A 14913-nucleotide genomic window follows, 5' to 3' on the forward strand; every position below is an offset into this window, starting at 1 on the left:
TAAGGAGGCACTTCCTTGCATGCAAAGATATAGCTGGTGGGTCCGACATGTCAGCGGGGGGAACGTTTTTTTCGCGGAATACAGAGGCCCTTCCGGTGGGTCCCAGCTGTCAGGTGGAGGAATCATTATTTTGCGCATACAGTCCATGGCTGATGGTTGTCGTTCGTTGACCAAGTTGACCAGGCCGCGCCGAGAGCACCATGGCGGTGGACGACGGCGAGGCCTAGGAAGGAAACGACATGGAGCCGGGGAAGACTCGGCAATGGTTGCCCACGCGGTGGGGAGTACGACGGTTTACTGGTCCGGCTGCCGTCACCGGAAAATAACAGGAGGTGTGGGTGAGTAGAGGAATGGCCTGGCCAGCAATGAAGTAGGGTGGGGCGGTGCGGCCTGTGCGGCAGCATAGCCGGCCACGGGAGGCGGGAGTAGGCAGTCCCACCGGAGCTGGTTTGGGCGGCTGGAGCAAGAAGATCAGATATTGAAGAAGCAGCACGGCCGTTGGAGTAACATCCAATGGTCAGTGCTGCTAGAATCGTTTGTGGACTAAGTTGACAAAGCCAAAGTAGACGTCAACCTAGTAGACCCACAAGTCAGCCTCCAAATCTGTCCCAAACAGCATACATCCCGAAATTTCTAGCCAGATTCAAATTAATTTTAAATCTAAATATACCTTAATTTAAATTCAATGAAATTTTACCCGCACAAAAACAATGAAATTTAAAATATCAAAATCCGAAAGAAAACAGTATTTTGGAACTAATTGTCTGTTTGCTATATTTTTTCATTTTACAGCCCATTTATTATTACCTATGGCCCATTTCTTATTACTTATAGCCCATTTTCTGGGCAAAATGCATCCCTCCTCATCTTGAAAGATTTTCGGCCCAGCAGGGCGTAGAAAAGAAAGTAGGCCTATGTTGGTTATTCTGCAAAAAATCAAAATAGCTGGCTAGCAATTTTCAGAAAGGAAAAAAACAAACTGGGCTAGCCATGTGCTAAACATATGAAATAAAAGCCTGGGCTAGACGGGCCACGGGTCCCGCACAACCCAGTTGATACCCTTCTCTGTCCCAAAAAAACAAAATTACTGCACGCGCTGCTGGGTCCCTACTGTCAGCCTCACCATGTACAGTCATCTCCTTATTCCTCTCGGTTGTTGACCATGTTGACGACACCGGAGGGCGGCGCCGCGGCGAGCAAACCAAGGCGGAGGACGATGGTGAGGCCTTGGATAGGAACGAACAGGAGCCGGGGCAGATCACAACCAGTCGTGGGAGGCGGGAGTAGGCGGTCCCGCCGGCGCTGGTTTGGCTTTGGTGGCTCGAGGAAGAAGAGACTGAAAAAACGTGACAGACGTTGAATGTCAATCCAACAGTCAAGGTTGGCACAATTGTTTTGTTGACTAAGCGGACACCAAGTAGCATACTTTTTTATATATAGGAAGAAAACTGCGAGGAAAATGTGTTCGTCTGCCGTCGTCCTCACAGGGAACGTTCGCCACATAAGTGACTAGCACCCTTGGTTTTCAACCGAGAGGTCTTGGGTTCGACTCCCAGGAACTCTCAATTTTGTACTCCTTCCTTCCTCGCAAAAAGGGAAAGAGAATCAAAGACTTGGGAAGGCGTACAGAACAAACTAGTGTACCAGTAATGAGACGTTGCCGAGTTTTAGAAAAAAGAAAGAAGTGCTCCTGTAGCTGGTTCGAATCCAAACCTAGACTATGACTATATATGGTGCTATGCTACTCTGCAAGTAATGAAACTGACATATCCAACGTTCGCTTCTCCTCTTCTCTACTTACTCTGCCTAGCATCAGAAGCTCTGGCCGCAGCAACCATGTCCGCTGGCTGCTCGTCCACCTGCTCTTCAGCAGGCAACAACCATATATGCGCCAAGTCGCAACCCGTACCATCGCCTGTGGGTCTCATCACACCCTCGTCGGCACGCGCACCGCAGCCGATTGCTCATCACAACCCGCTGCCGTTGGTGTGGTGCCACTGCTGCAAATCACGCAGAGTCATCCGTCGCGTCTCAACCACAATCCGTAACCCTGGCCGAGTCTTCTACAAATGCCCGAATCATGTGGTAATAATATGTTTAAGTGTTGTTCTGCTGCTTTCAGTTGCTGATTTTTTTAATAGTTTGGTTGATGATCTACCAATTTGATTCGTGCAGAAAAGGGAATATTTGTGTGATTTGTATTTCTGGGAAGTTGCTGATGTGGGAATGCAACTACGCTGATTATGTGGTTAGCCGAGAAATCCCAATACTAGTAGGTTGGGGTGTTGGACAAGTAACTGAAGGAACGGCAGAAGAGGAAGATGCAAAGCAGAAGCTTAAAGATGTAGTTCCTCTGATCATGGCCAAGCAACAGCTGCTGAACGGCCTTGACAGCAATGAGGAGATTAAAGAGCTTGTGAAGATAATGGGCAAAATCGATGTGCTCTATAGGATGATTGTCTCTTTATTTGCAGTGTATGTAGCACTCGTGATGTATTCAATGGCTACGACATGAGCACTTTGCTGAAACTAGTAATGAATGAAATGTGTGTAGTAGGCTGGGCGTAGTGTTGTGAACATATAATGATTTCTATTAATGGAAATCAGGGGGTATCCCCTTTTGCTCATATAAATAAATAAATAGCAGAGGCCCTGTCGGGTCAGCTTTGTTCTCATTCGAAGACGTCAAGCAAATTGCAGTCCAACAGCAAACTATGTCATCAAATTCAAGTTTCACGGCCAAATATGAGTACAACTAAACAACAATGTCATCATGTTTTAGTTGTCATACAATCACCAAACACAAATCAGCATACATAACAAGTGATGTTCTCACAGCAAAATACTAAACAACATATTCATCAGGTTTCAGTTGTCATAGCAACCACAATTTCACATAGTAGATAAAAAACGTCTTCTGACAGGCAAATACGACAAAAGCAATGTAATCATCATCCGCAGCAGCAGCGTCAACATCTTTGCCATGTGTATCAGTCTGAATCGTAATTCCCCACGGTGTCATCTTCTTCTTCGTCCTCAACGTCCTCGAACGTTGGCTTCTTCTTGATCAACTCTTGTATGTCCACAGCACGACAAGCAATCTTTTCGCCGGCGTCATTGACGTGATGGTTCTCAAAGATATTAGGAACATCTGTAGTGTAAGCATCATCTTCTTGTGCAACTTCATTAAACGAATTCCTCTGCTCAAACCTTTGCAATTCTCTCCAGTCATCGCTACGTGCAAATGTGTCTTCCAAGAAAAATATCTGTGTTGCTTGATTTGCCAAAATAAAAGGCTCGTTGGTCTGGTATGCCGCCTTGACATTGATGGATTTGAAATAATCATTAGCTCTGGGTTTTGCGATCCTGGAAAACAGGTCATACCAACGACAGCACAACAGAACCACACACCGATGATCCTCGAAACTGGAGATATACTGCAACTGAATAATGTCTGTTATGTTAGCATACATTTCAGTTTTCTTTTTGTCATACGTATCCGTGCTCATGATGGCACTATTTTGTGTCTTCCTGCCTTCGTCTCGTGCAAGGGTGTTGTAGCGCACATCTCCAACAACGCAAGATTCATAATGTCTTACCCGAGTATCGGGACCCATTGCTAGTGAGTAAAGGGCATCATCAACTGCCTGCCCATCCTCCCGCATCTTCTTAACCTACGGTTAGAAAATAGACAAGCTGATCATCTTATGTATTCAATAGATTGACAGTGCACTTCAAAAGCTTACATGGTTCTTGAACCATTTCACAAATCCTGCCATAACCAGTTTGTCTATGTTTCTTGGATTTTGCGGCAGTAACTCCTCTTTGTAGATGTTGCACAACATAGTGATCGTGTCAAACATCTAAATATATAAGAATGTGCTACAAGTTTAGTAGATTACGATGTATAAGCTGCAGTACTACACTTACTTGATATAAGGTAGTATCTCAGCACAGTTATTCAACACATACCAAACCATTTTGTCCAAATCTTTAGGTTTGTCCTCTTGTCGACTCTTCCCTGTAACTCGAACAGAATAATCGAAAACATTGAGCCCGGGATTGTCTTCACCCACCTCTTTGCTAAGCTGATCAGCTGTTTCAATGTATTTTGAGCAGAATGTCAACGCTTCTGTAGCAATGTAGGCCTCTGCAATGGAACCCTCGGGTCTAGCTCTGTTCCTAACATAGCCCTTGAAAGTGCCTAGCCGCCTTTCAATAGGGTACATCCAGCCATACTGTACTGGACCTCTAAGTAGTGCCTCGTCAGGTAGATGAACAACCAAATGCACCATCACATCAAAGAAGGCTGGAGGATATATCTTCTCAAGGTCGCATAGGATAGTTGGTATCTTGTCTCTAAGACGCTCCAAAGCATCTATCCTGATATTCCTACTGCAGAGTTCCCTGAAGAATTGTCCCAACTCTGCAACTGCTCTATATAAGTCAGGGCAGCCCAATCCTCTAAGGATAACAGGTAAAACCCTTTGAAGTAGGACATTGCAGTCATGAGTTTTCAACCCTTGTACCTTGTTTCCATCTGCACTGACTCTCCTTTCAGGGTTGGAAGCAAATCCATGTGGGAATCTCACACGTGATAGGACCTCGCAGAATTCTTTTCTTTTTACCTTGTCCAAGATGTACATAGTTGGTGCCATATCCCGTGGTTTACCTTCATCTTGCACCTGCAAATCCTTTCTGATACCCAGGTGTGTCAAATCAATCCTAGATTTTAAGGTATCTTTCGTCTTGCCTTCAATATTAAGAAGTGTGCTGATAATGCTGTCACATATATTTTTCTCGATGTGCATCACATCAAGATTATGCCTTAGATCCAAATCTTTCCAATACTCCAAGTCCCACAAAGTGGACCTACGGGTAAACAATAATCTCTCTTCTACCCTGCCACCCTTCCTTTTCCTGCTACCATTACCAGGATGGTTTCCTGGTGTAATATGCCTGACCTTCTCTAATTCCACTTGCAACTCATCGGCGGTGAGCCTCTTTGGCGCATCACGGTTTTCATGCTTTGCATTGAACACATGTCTTCAGTATTTTCTAGGATGCGACTTGTCCTTGGCAAGGAAACGGCGGTGTCCAATGTAACAGATCTTGCTAAGTATTGTGTATGACAGCGGATTCCTGTCACAGCGAACACATGCATTGTAACCATGTGTCGTTCGCCCTGACATAGTGCCCAAAGCCGGATAATAATGGATGCACCAAATTATAACAGCATGCAGAAAGAAATTAGCTAGTGGGCTGCTATATAGGTCTCGAGTGAGAACACCCTTCCATAGCTGTTGAAGTTCCTCCACAAGAGGCTCCATGAACAAACCAAATCCTTTCCAGGAATTTTTGGACCTGTGATGAGCAAGGCCATCATGTAGTTTGATTCTTTGGTGCACACATTTGGAGGCATGTTGTAAGGGATAACAAGCACTGGCCACATGCTATATGTGGCGCTCTGGTGGCCAAATGGGTTAAATCCATCTGAAGCTAAGCCAAGTCTAATGTTTCTCGGGTCAGCAGCAAACTCTTTGTGTTTATCATTGAAGCTTTTCCACTCACTACCATGAGATGGATGGCTCATTACATTCTGATCTCTGTACTCCTGGTTCCTAGAATGCCACAGTACATTCTCTCTTGTTTCAGCATCATGAAACAACCTCTACAATCTTGGTGTAATTGGAAAATGTCTCAGAACATTATGAGGAATCCTCTTCACAACATCGCCATCTTTCCATCTTGATGATTTGCATTTCGAGCATTCACTTAAGTTGGCATAATCCTTCCGGAACAGAAAACAATTATTCTTACAAACATGGATCTTATCATATCCAATTCCAACTGCACGAAAGAAATTCTTCATTTTACTGTAGGTGTGTGGCAGCTCAGATGCATCTGGGAAAGATTCGCGGAAAGCAGCCAACATCACATCGAATGATTTGTTGGACATCCGCTCAGATGTCTTCACCTGAAGAAAGGTGACCATAGTTGAGAATACTGATAGCTTATTTCCTGGGGTGACAGCAACGTTGCATTGTTCCAACATGCGGGCCCATCGTTTTTCTTCTGCAGGTGAAAGTTCACGGAATGCACGAGCTTTTCGTAGCATTGTTTCAATGTTGGTCAAACTCACTGGCTCCGCCACCACCACCTCCTCCTCCTCTTCCACCTGAGCATCAGGTAGATCAAGATGGTGATCTACTGCTTCCACGTAGTCAATAACATTGACGTTCACAGCTTCACCATGATGAACCCACCTAGTATATGTGACCGACATCCCATACAAGTGTAGATGATTTTGCACAGTTGACTGGGGTCTTGTAACTGAATTCATACAACTTCTACACGGGCAGAGCACATCTGATTTCGGACCACCATACTCAGCTCTGATAAAGTTCATGAAGTTTTCAACCCCCTCGACATATGCAGCGGAGAATCTTCGAGCAGAAGTTATCCAAGTCCTGTCCATCTATTAGACATACAAATTAGTTCTTCTACTAGATATTACAGGAAAAACATATATGCTTTTTTATGAAGCCCAGAAAAAAAATACCTAGGTCAATGTCTAAAGCTATGGCAAGATATTTGGACGAGCAGATCTAAGTAACGAAATATATGTAAAGCTAATTCAGCAAACAGATTTGAATGCCAAATTATGGCAGGCTGTATCAGCAGTCAATGAGGCCGAGCACACAGCCATCGAACTATCGAAGACCATCGCAGCAACAAAGATCGAGTATAAAATGGTGTAGAGCTATTTCAGCTAACAGATTGGCTACTAGACCATGGCAATCTATGTCACAATAAATATATCGCAGGATATTTTAGCAACTAGTCGGCCTTGGCATGCCATCTCAGCTAAGCAGATTGAGTGCAGAACAGGGCAAGGAAGCTTCTTAAGCAGAGCATATTGACAGTAAACTACTTCGGCAAACAGTGAGATTAAAAGCGTCTATCAGCTAACTTTCAGCGCTACACCGACATGAACGGGGCCTCAGTCTAGAATGCGCGTACCATGGGAGAAGCTGACCACCGTGCGTCTCCACACGAACGCCGCCAGCGGTGGCGGCGCTGACGCCGTGCGCCTCCACAAGAACGTAGCCAGAGGTGGCGGCGCGGCTAGAGGACGGCAGTCTACCAGAGCGTACTGTGGGAGCGAGAGGATCGCCGAACCGCGGCGCCGACGTATTGGCGCGGCGGGGAGGGCGGCTTTGGCGGAGCGAATGGAGTGGAGGGGGACAGGGGAGAGGGGGTTTGGGGAATATTATTGGCTAGTTGGCCGAAGGGCGATTGAATCGGATTTGGGGGGAATTTTTGGGTGTGGGGTGGGGAAGGATTTTTGCGCGGTGGGCGGGGGGAGTTTGGCGCATGGTCGGTTTCTCCGAGTGCAGTCCCACCTGTCAGTGAAGAGGCAAGCCGAAGCGCGTTCTGTTTGCGTGAGCCGTGTGCAGGACCGAACGTGTGTGGGGTGCAATGCGACCGCGACAGGAGTGCTGTGGGTGTACCGCATTTTTTCCTTTTAAACTAGGTGCTTCGCCCCCTCAAAAAAAATCTGTTGCTTCACGCGATCCATCGATACTACTACTAGTAATCCGGTAATCCCGACTAAAACGGCGCGGCCGGGTCTTTTCCCGCGCGATATGCTGTTAGGTTGGCTTAGTTGGGTTTTTTAGGACGAGTAATGCTACACCTACGTAATCCCAGTTACGTAATTAACGTAATGTGAAACGTGTGAGCTGTTGATTGTAGATTGGGGGAGGGAGGGGCCCACCACCATGAAAATCAGGGGAGGAGAGAGAGAGGTAATTTACGTTAACCCTTTCGTAGGTTCCCGTAGATGTAGAAAGATGTGTCCGATCCTGCAATATAGGCCGTCCGATCTATATCTAACGGATAGGAAGGAAACTATGACAATTTACCCGCACTCCTCTCCACATTTGCAGATAAGGCTTTCCCTCGTTCATCCTTTTCTCCCACAAGATCTTGATCTTCTGTGCAACGCACGGGCATCTTGCTAGTACTCCTACAATATGTATATTATTGTGAAAGTTCATATACACCGGCCGAGATTAATGCAAACACGGCAGATTTTCATTACATTTCGAACTTTTATAGGACAAAAAAGAAAAGAAACCCGACCCTAAACCTATTCTACGGCGGCGACCGACGTCCTCCATCTGTGTTCTCCATGTTCGGGGGCGGGGTTCAAGACCCGTGAAGTGAAGGTGCGGTCTCCGGCGAGGAAAAGTAGAACAAGGGAGACGGACAGGCCAGTTGGCACACCATGCCCTGCCGCCTCCCATGCCCTACTCATCCTCGGAGGAGTCCCCAACCTCGGCGGTGCCAGACGTTGGACGACGGCAAGTAGGACGCGTGGCTGACGGTGCTCCCGTCGTCGGCCGCCAGTGTGGCCACCGCTTGTGCGGCGACTTGAACGAGGGCGGCGACCTCGAGCTCCATCCCCGAAGATAAGCTCTCCCGCAGAGCGTTCGCGCTTGCGGTCATGGCGGATGTGGTTCCAGGTAGGAGGACAATGCGCTATGGTGTGGAGGTTAGCTAGGCGTTGCCGCTTTAAGTAGCGCATTCCGGTGAGGCCAAGCGTCCGGGTGTGTCATTAAGTCGTCGAAGTTGGTTTTGCGGTCACCAAGCCTCTTAATGACGACATACGAACGGACGGCATGAATGCGGGCAGCTGGCGCCGGCTGGGAACGCACCGCGCGACGGCGCGAGTGACGAGGGTTTTGGTGTGCCAGGGTAGTCAACTGCGGTCGTGGCAACGTTGGAGATGCCCTTTGCTCACATGCGATCCCCTCATGTCATTGGAAAAGCAAGACGACCCGACATGGTCTCAGGTCCAGAGGATGCAGTTGGCCGCGCCACACCACTCCGCGGATGCGTCGCGGCGTCCCATGTATCCTCGACGAGCCGGGTGTTGGGGTGTGTTTGGATTGTGGCCAAACTGCACCTTGCCAAAATTTTGGTCATGACCAAAAGATTGGTCTTTGTTTGGATGGTTGCCATTTTTTTGGCATGCCAATGAACTCTAGCCAACTCTAGTTCATTTTTCTTGCCAATGTCGGCCAAATCATGGGCAACCAATACCTCAACCAAAATTTTGGTCATGACCCAAAGATTGGTCTTTGTTTGGATGGTTACCATTTCTTTGGCATGCCAATGAACTCTAGCCAACTCAAGTTCATTTTTCTTGCCAATGACGGCCAAATCATGGGTAACCAATACCTCAACCAAAATTTTGGTTACCCAATGCTTTGATGGGGCAACCTTGGGCACAAACCAAACATACCGTTGGTCGTGCCACAGCACTAACACCACCCTCGGCAAATTGAAACCGACCGTGTCTAGCGACGATATGAGCGTGTCGCTCACCGCGGTCGCCGTGTCCAGAGGTGGTGCTGGAGCTGCGCCCCATTGTTGGCCCCAACGACCCACATGAACGGTTGTCGGTGGCGAGGAGGTCGTGGGCCAGCTCCTCCATTGGACTAGTCTGCGCTACGTCGTCCCGACGGGTGTGCCCCACATGTCTGTTTCCCTATTTTCCCGGCCATAGTCGAGCGTCAGTGCTCCGCGTTGTGCATTAGGCCTTTCACTATGTAGGCCAAGCGAGCAACTTATTGTTTATTTGAGCCGTTCAAGTATAATCATGTGGCTTTTGCTTATTTCTCATTCCTCTCCAACCCTCTTCTCCATCGATCATGTCGCCCTCCAGTCGAGTCCATCCTCCCGCATGCCTCATTTGAACATTCCGCCGAGTATCATTCGCATGTACCCACCCTAGTCCTCTTTCAATAGATCTCCGGACCCTGAGATGAAATCGAGAGGGAACGAGTGGGGGCACGTGATACCTAAGGCGGATTCAAAATTTTGAACCGGTGATCATAACATCCGCAAATCATATATAAAGGGTATTCAATGTTCGTTTCGTTTTTGAACGTACAATATACTCCCTCCTATCCTTTCTAGTTTACATATAAGTTTTATGTGTAGTCAAAGTATATCTACTTTGATCAAAAAGGTATCAACATTCAACAATGCCCAATCAATATTGTTAGATTCGTACGTACTCCTAGATTTGTACTCGAGATGGTTTCCAATTTGACTATTGACAAGATTAATAGTACATGAGATGTATAATGTGAAAATTATATCATTGGAAACTCCTTTCACATACGAATTTGACCGTATGCTTTGTGTAAGTTGCATGTCATATATTATTACTCTAACATTTGGTCAAAGTTAGCCTCGAAAAACGCATTAGACCCTGTATGCTTTGTGTAAGTTGCATGTCATATATTATTACTCTAACATTTATGTAAGTTGCATGTCATATATTATTACTCTAACATTTGGTCAAAGTAGTATAGTGGAAGTGGATCCTCTGACGTAGGTATCCCTGCCTTACCCTCCCTTTCGGTCACTTACTGGCGGACCCCATGCTTGCTAGGCCCTGCATGTCAGTTACTCAATGGGTTCGACCATGTCAGGGAATCCTCATCCGTAGTATACTCCCTCTGTTTTTATTTACTCCGCATAAAACGGAGGGAGTGGTGGTATAATAAATGATGCGGGCGGGGGAGGGGGAGGGATGTCGGTTTGCTCTCAACTACGGTCCCACAAGCGAGCGAAAACGCAAGACGAAGCGCGTTCCATTCGGTGAGTGACATGGAGGGTCCAGCGTGCCGGGCTGCAACACGAACGCGACAAGAGCGATGTACAGTCAAAACCGATTGACCGGTCATCACCGGAACCACTATTCACACCAGAACCTTCGCTGCTCGGCCTACGCCAGCCACTGCCCTAAAACCACACCAAATCTCCAGCCCATTCCCCCACCTTTCGATCCCCTAGCCCGCATCAAGCGTCCCCTAGTTCGCCGGAAAGCCATGGTGCGCCGCAAGATCACTTACTACAAGATGCTGACGCCGGAGCGCCGCGCAGAAATCGCGGCGGCGGTCGGCGCCATAGACCTCCGTTCCCAAGCTCGCTTTGCTACGGGCCAATCCCCGAGTTCTTTGGAGCCAAGCTACGAGGAGGAGGAAGCCGATCCAATGTTCATGGCGGAGGTCGCGTCGCAGAAGGCCCCCGATGGGTATGAGACGATGGACGTCGACTTCCTGCCGGCGTCCGAGTCCCCCATGGTGCAGGCAGACCAGCGGTTCAACATGGCGATACTAAAGGAGGACCGGGAGGCAGAGGCTCAACTCGACGCGGAGCGCGCGCATGCCGCTGCCATCGAGGCTCTCCTGCAGGCGGAACCGGATGTCGTGGATGTGAACCGGGCGGTGGAGGCTCAACTTGAGGCGGAGCGCACGGATGCCGCTGCCATCGAGGCCCTCCTGCAGGCGGAACCGGACATCCTGGACTTGAACCGGGCGACAGAGGCTCGACTCGACGCAGAGCGCGCGGATGCCGCTCTCATCGACGCCCTCCTGCAGACGGAACCGGACGTCCTGGACTTGAACTGGGCGGCGGAGGCTCGACTCGACGCGGAGCGCGCGGATGCCGCTACCATCGAGGCCCTCCTGCAGGCGGAACCGGACGTCCTCGACTTGAACCGGGCTGTGCTCTCATCCGTGCAGAGAGCCCGCACGCTCCTCTTGAACGAGTAGCTGGAGGCCGAGGACAACCACGGTGCGGAGACATACGTCGGCAGCGACGGCTGGTTCGCGCCGGTAGCCAAAGACGACGAGGTCGTCTCTTTCCGTGAGTAGTGATAGTTTTTCTTTATGTTGTTGTTTTTATGGATCTTTTGCTGTGTAAAAACATATATTTGTTATGCAAGTCGCCTGACTTGGGTCACTCTACCATTTTAGGCAGATGGATGAATATCCTACATCTCCTAAGCCTTCTTTCCTTCTTCCTCACCTCTTCTTCTTCCCCAACAGACCACCGCACGGGCCGTACGGATACTCCCCAACATGCAGTTGGATAAACATACTCTATGAACGAAAATTATGTGTCAGCGATAGGATGGCTGAGTTTGGTGTCTTCACATGCGACAACACGTGTCAGTGAGGGTGCGTTCCCTTGGTTGGGTTTGCGGCATGCAGGAGCGACCGTGTGAGGGTGCGGTGCGACCGCGGCATGCAGGAGCGACCGTGTGAGGGTGCGGTGCGACCGCGATAGCCGTGCGCAAGTGTACCTCCTTCTCATTTTGAAAACTTTAGGCAAGCTTGGAAAAAATGTGTCGCGAAGTTTGGCAATGCAAGGCCTAGACCCAAACAGGATAAGTACGTACGTACTACTAGGAGTACTAGTGTTAAAAAAAGAAAGGCTGGGTTTTCCTTCACGGGATTTAATCGATACAAATCCTCGTTTCACGTGTCAATTAATGCGTATTTTTTCTCCAAACACCAAAGAGATAACCATCTCACTCCTCATCGCTTGATTAATGCAGCGCCATGCAAACCAACCTTCTCACTTCCGCATGCATGCAGGGGATATTAATGTCCTTGGTTGCTAACCCCATCAATTTTGCCTCGATTAGTGTTAGTGGCCCTTTGCAAATTGTAATTTTGATATACTGGCCTTTTGTACAAAAAAATGGAGGTAGTAACTATATTTGACTTCCTTCCCCATTGCGGTGACGTCGACGATATTTTTTTTGGTGGTTTGGCGAAGTGCGTTCGACGGAGAAAACCATTGAGGGAGACCACGGTAAGTCGTTCGCAAGTGTCGCCTGCAAGCCGAGACAACCGCCTTATTTGCATCCAGGAAGTCCTTTACTAGTACTACTATAACTAATGCGGTGAGATGGCTTCTCAAAGAAGACGATGGAGAAGCGGAGTCAGCGAAGAGTGAAATAATGGTTTCTTCGTCCGTGCTTTTGTGATTTGACGCCTCACTGCTTTGTGATTTGTGATAGAAGGGACAGGGGAGTAGACTCTGTGCTCTATACTGTACTACATGCGTCCAAGCATGGGAGAAAGAGGAGAGACGTTGCATTTTTCTATTCCTTCAATCAATCAATCAGGGAGCTTCGGTTCCATCTTTTTGGCTTTGGCAACACCGTCCATAATGGTTCCCACGACCCCAAAAGCTATTTTCACATTTGGTTACACATTGTGGATGCCCTTAACCTTACCACTTGGTTTTGCTCCCATGTGCTATCTATACAAATCTCAATTATACTGATCTAAAAAATTATAGAATCGAGATTAGTAAAAAGGAGGTGATTTTGCCGCGCGGATGGTGGGGGAGGTTTCTTATTTGAGCAATGCTACATCCACGTAATGGTTTACGTAAAGTTATGAACTGATGTGATGTGGGACTATTTGATTGGATTAAAGGAGAGGATTAGGCCCACCCCACCTGAAAATCAGGGGGGGCATATATAGATTAGATGGAAAGTATACGTAGCAGCTACGTAGCCCTTTGTAAGTCTAGGATTAGGCTTCTTATTTTCGGAGGACATTGTCCTGGCGGTTTGATAACATGCGGTCCCACGTGTCAGTGCTTTACCAAGCCGATCCGCGTCCCACATGAGGTAGAACAACGGCAGAAGCAACACGTGGTTAAGTTGAAGAAGATGAGGGAGAAGCGGATTCAGCAACGAGTGAAATGATGGTTGCTTCGTCCCTCCAACTTAACTGCGGGAAATGTGCAGCTTTGTGATTTGACGCCTCATTGCTCATTACTACGCCGGCGCCATGACTGGGGTGCTTCACCCCGGCTGCTCTGCACTGTATTCTGGTATGGCACGTGGACCCGGTAGCTTGATGTCCCACATGTCGATGAAAGGGACTAGAAGATTTATCAAAGCAAGCGCTCCACTCTTACGACGGAGGAGTAGACGACACGACGGCCCAGTGAACTGTCACTTGTACTGTATAGTACTATAGTTTTGTTGTTTCGCACGATCCATCGATACAAACCCGATTAAACAGGAAAGGGCAGGATTTTTCCCACGCGGTAAGTGATACTGGCCATACATTTCAAAGGCAATTTTAACGTATGCAAACTGAATAATTATAAGTTACAATATGATATCTAGTAAAACTAAAACACATATGATTTATTGTGTTAGAGTGTAGTAGTAGTGCTGTATTGCATAGTTGTTAGATGTAACATGCGAGAACGTGTAGAGATGTAGTTTTGGAGGGCCTACAGAGAGAAAAGCGTAATACGGTCACCGAACTTCAGAATAAGCTGATTACGGTCACTATATACGTTTTGCGGTGATTATGCGGTCACTTGTTCACAGCTCAGCATTGGATTGCACTCTGTTGACCGGCCAAATAGTCTGCGTGGCACCATGTTGACTAGTTAAATTGACCACGTTCGTTGTCCCACATGTCAGTTCACATAGGCAAAAGGTCAGATAAACACAAATTTACGTAGGCGCGACAAGGCTCCCACCCGTGCGCGGGAATCACCTGGTTGTGTATGTGTCTGTCAGGGTCTGATGTGTGCGCATGCACGTGTAGGTTGACCACTTGAGCGTGAGAGTGTGTGTTGGTCGTGTGGTGTACTGGTGTGTGCATGCATGCGTGCGTGTGTGGGTGTGAGTGTTGCGTGTGTGCATGCGTGGCTGCGTGTGTACGTGTGAGTGTTGCGTGCGTGCGTGGGTGCATGTGTTTGTGTGAGTGTTGTGTGGATGCAGTTCGTGTGCATGCGTGCGTGTGTGTATAATCACCACACCAGCTCCTGTGTGTTAAAACAGACGGCTCAGCATACCAATACAAGGCCACCTTGTCCGCTGTGCCCGCGGTCATGACTTCGAACCACTGTCCAAATATTTTTTTGTCGTTTGTTTTCATTCTTACTAGCAAGATGCCCGTGCGTTGCATGTAACATCAAGATGCATTTGTATGACTTGTTTATCTTGTGAGAGAAAAGGATGAACGAGGGAAGGCCTTATTACCAAATGTGGAGAGGTGTGTGGGT

This window comes from Triticum urartu, chromosome 4A, assembly GCF_056163025.1.
Source record: "Triticum urartu cultivar PI428250 chromosome 4A, HENAU_Tu73, whole genome shotgun sequence".
Lineage (NCBI taxonomy): Eukaryota > Viridiplantae > Streptophyta > Magnoliopsida > Poales > Poaceae > Triticum > Triticum urartu.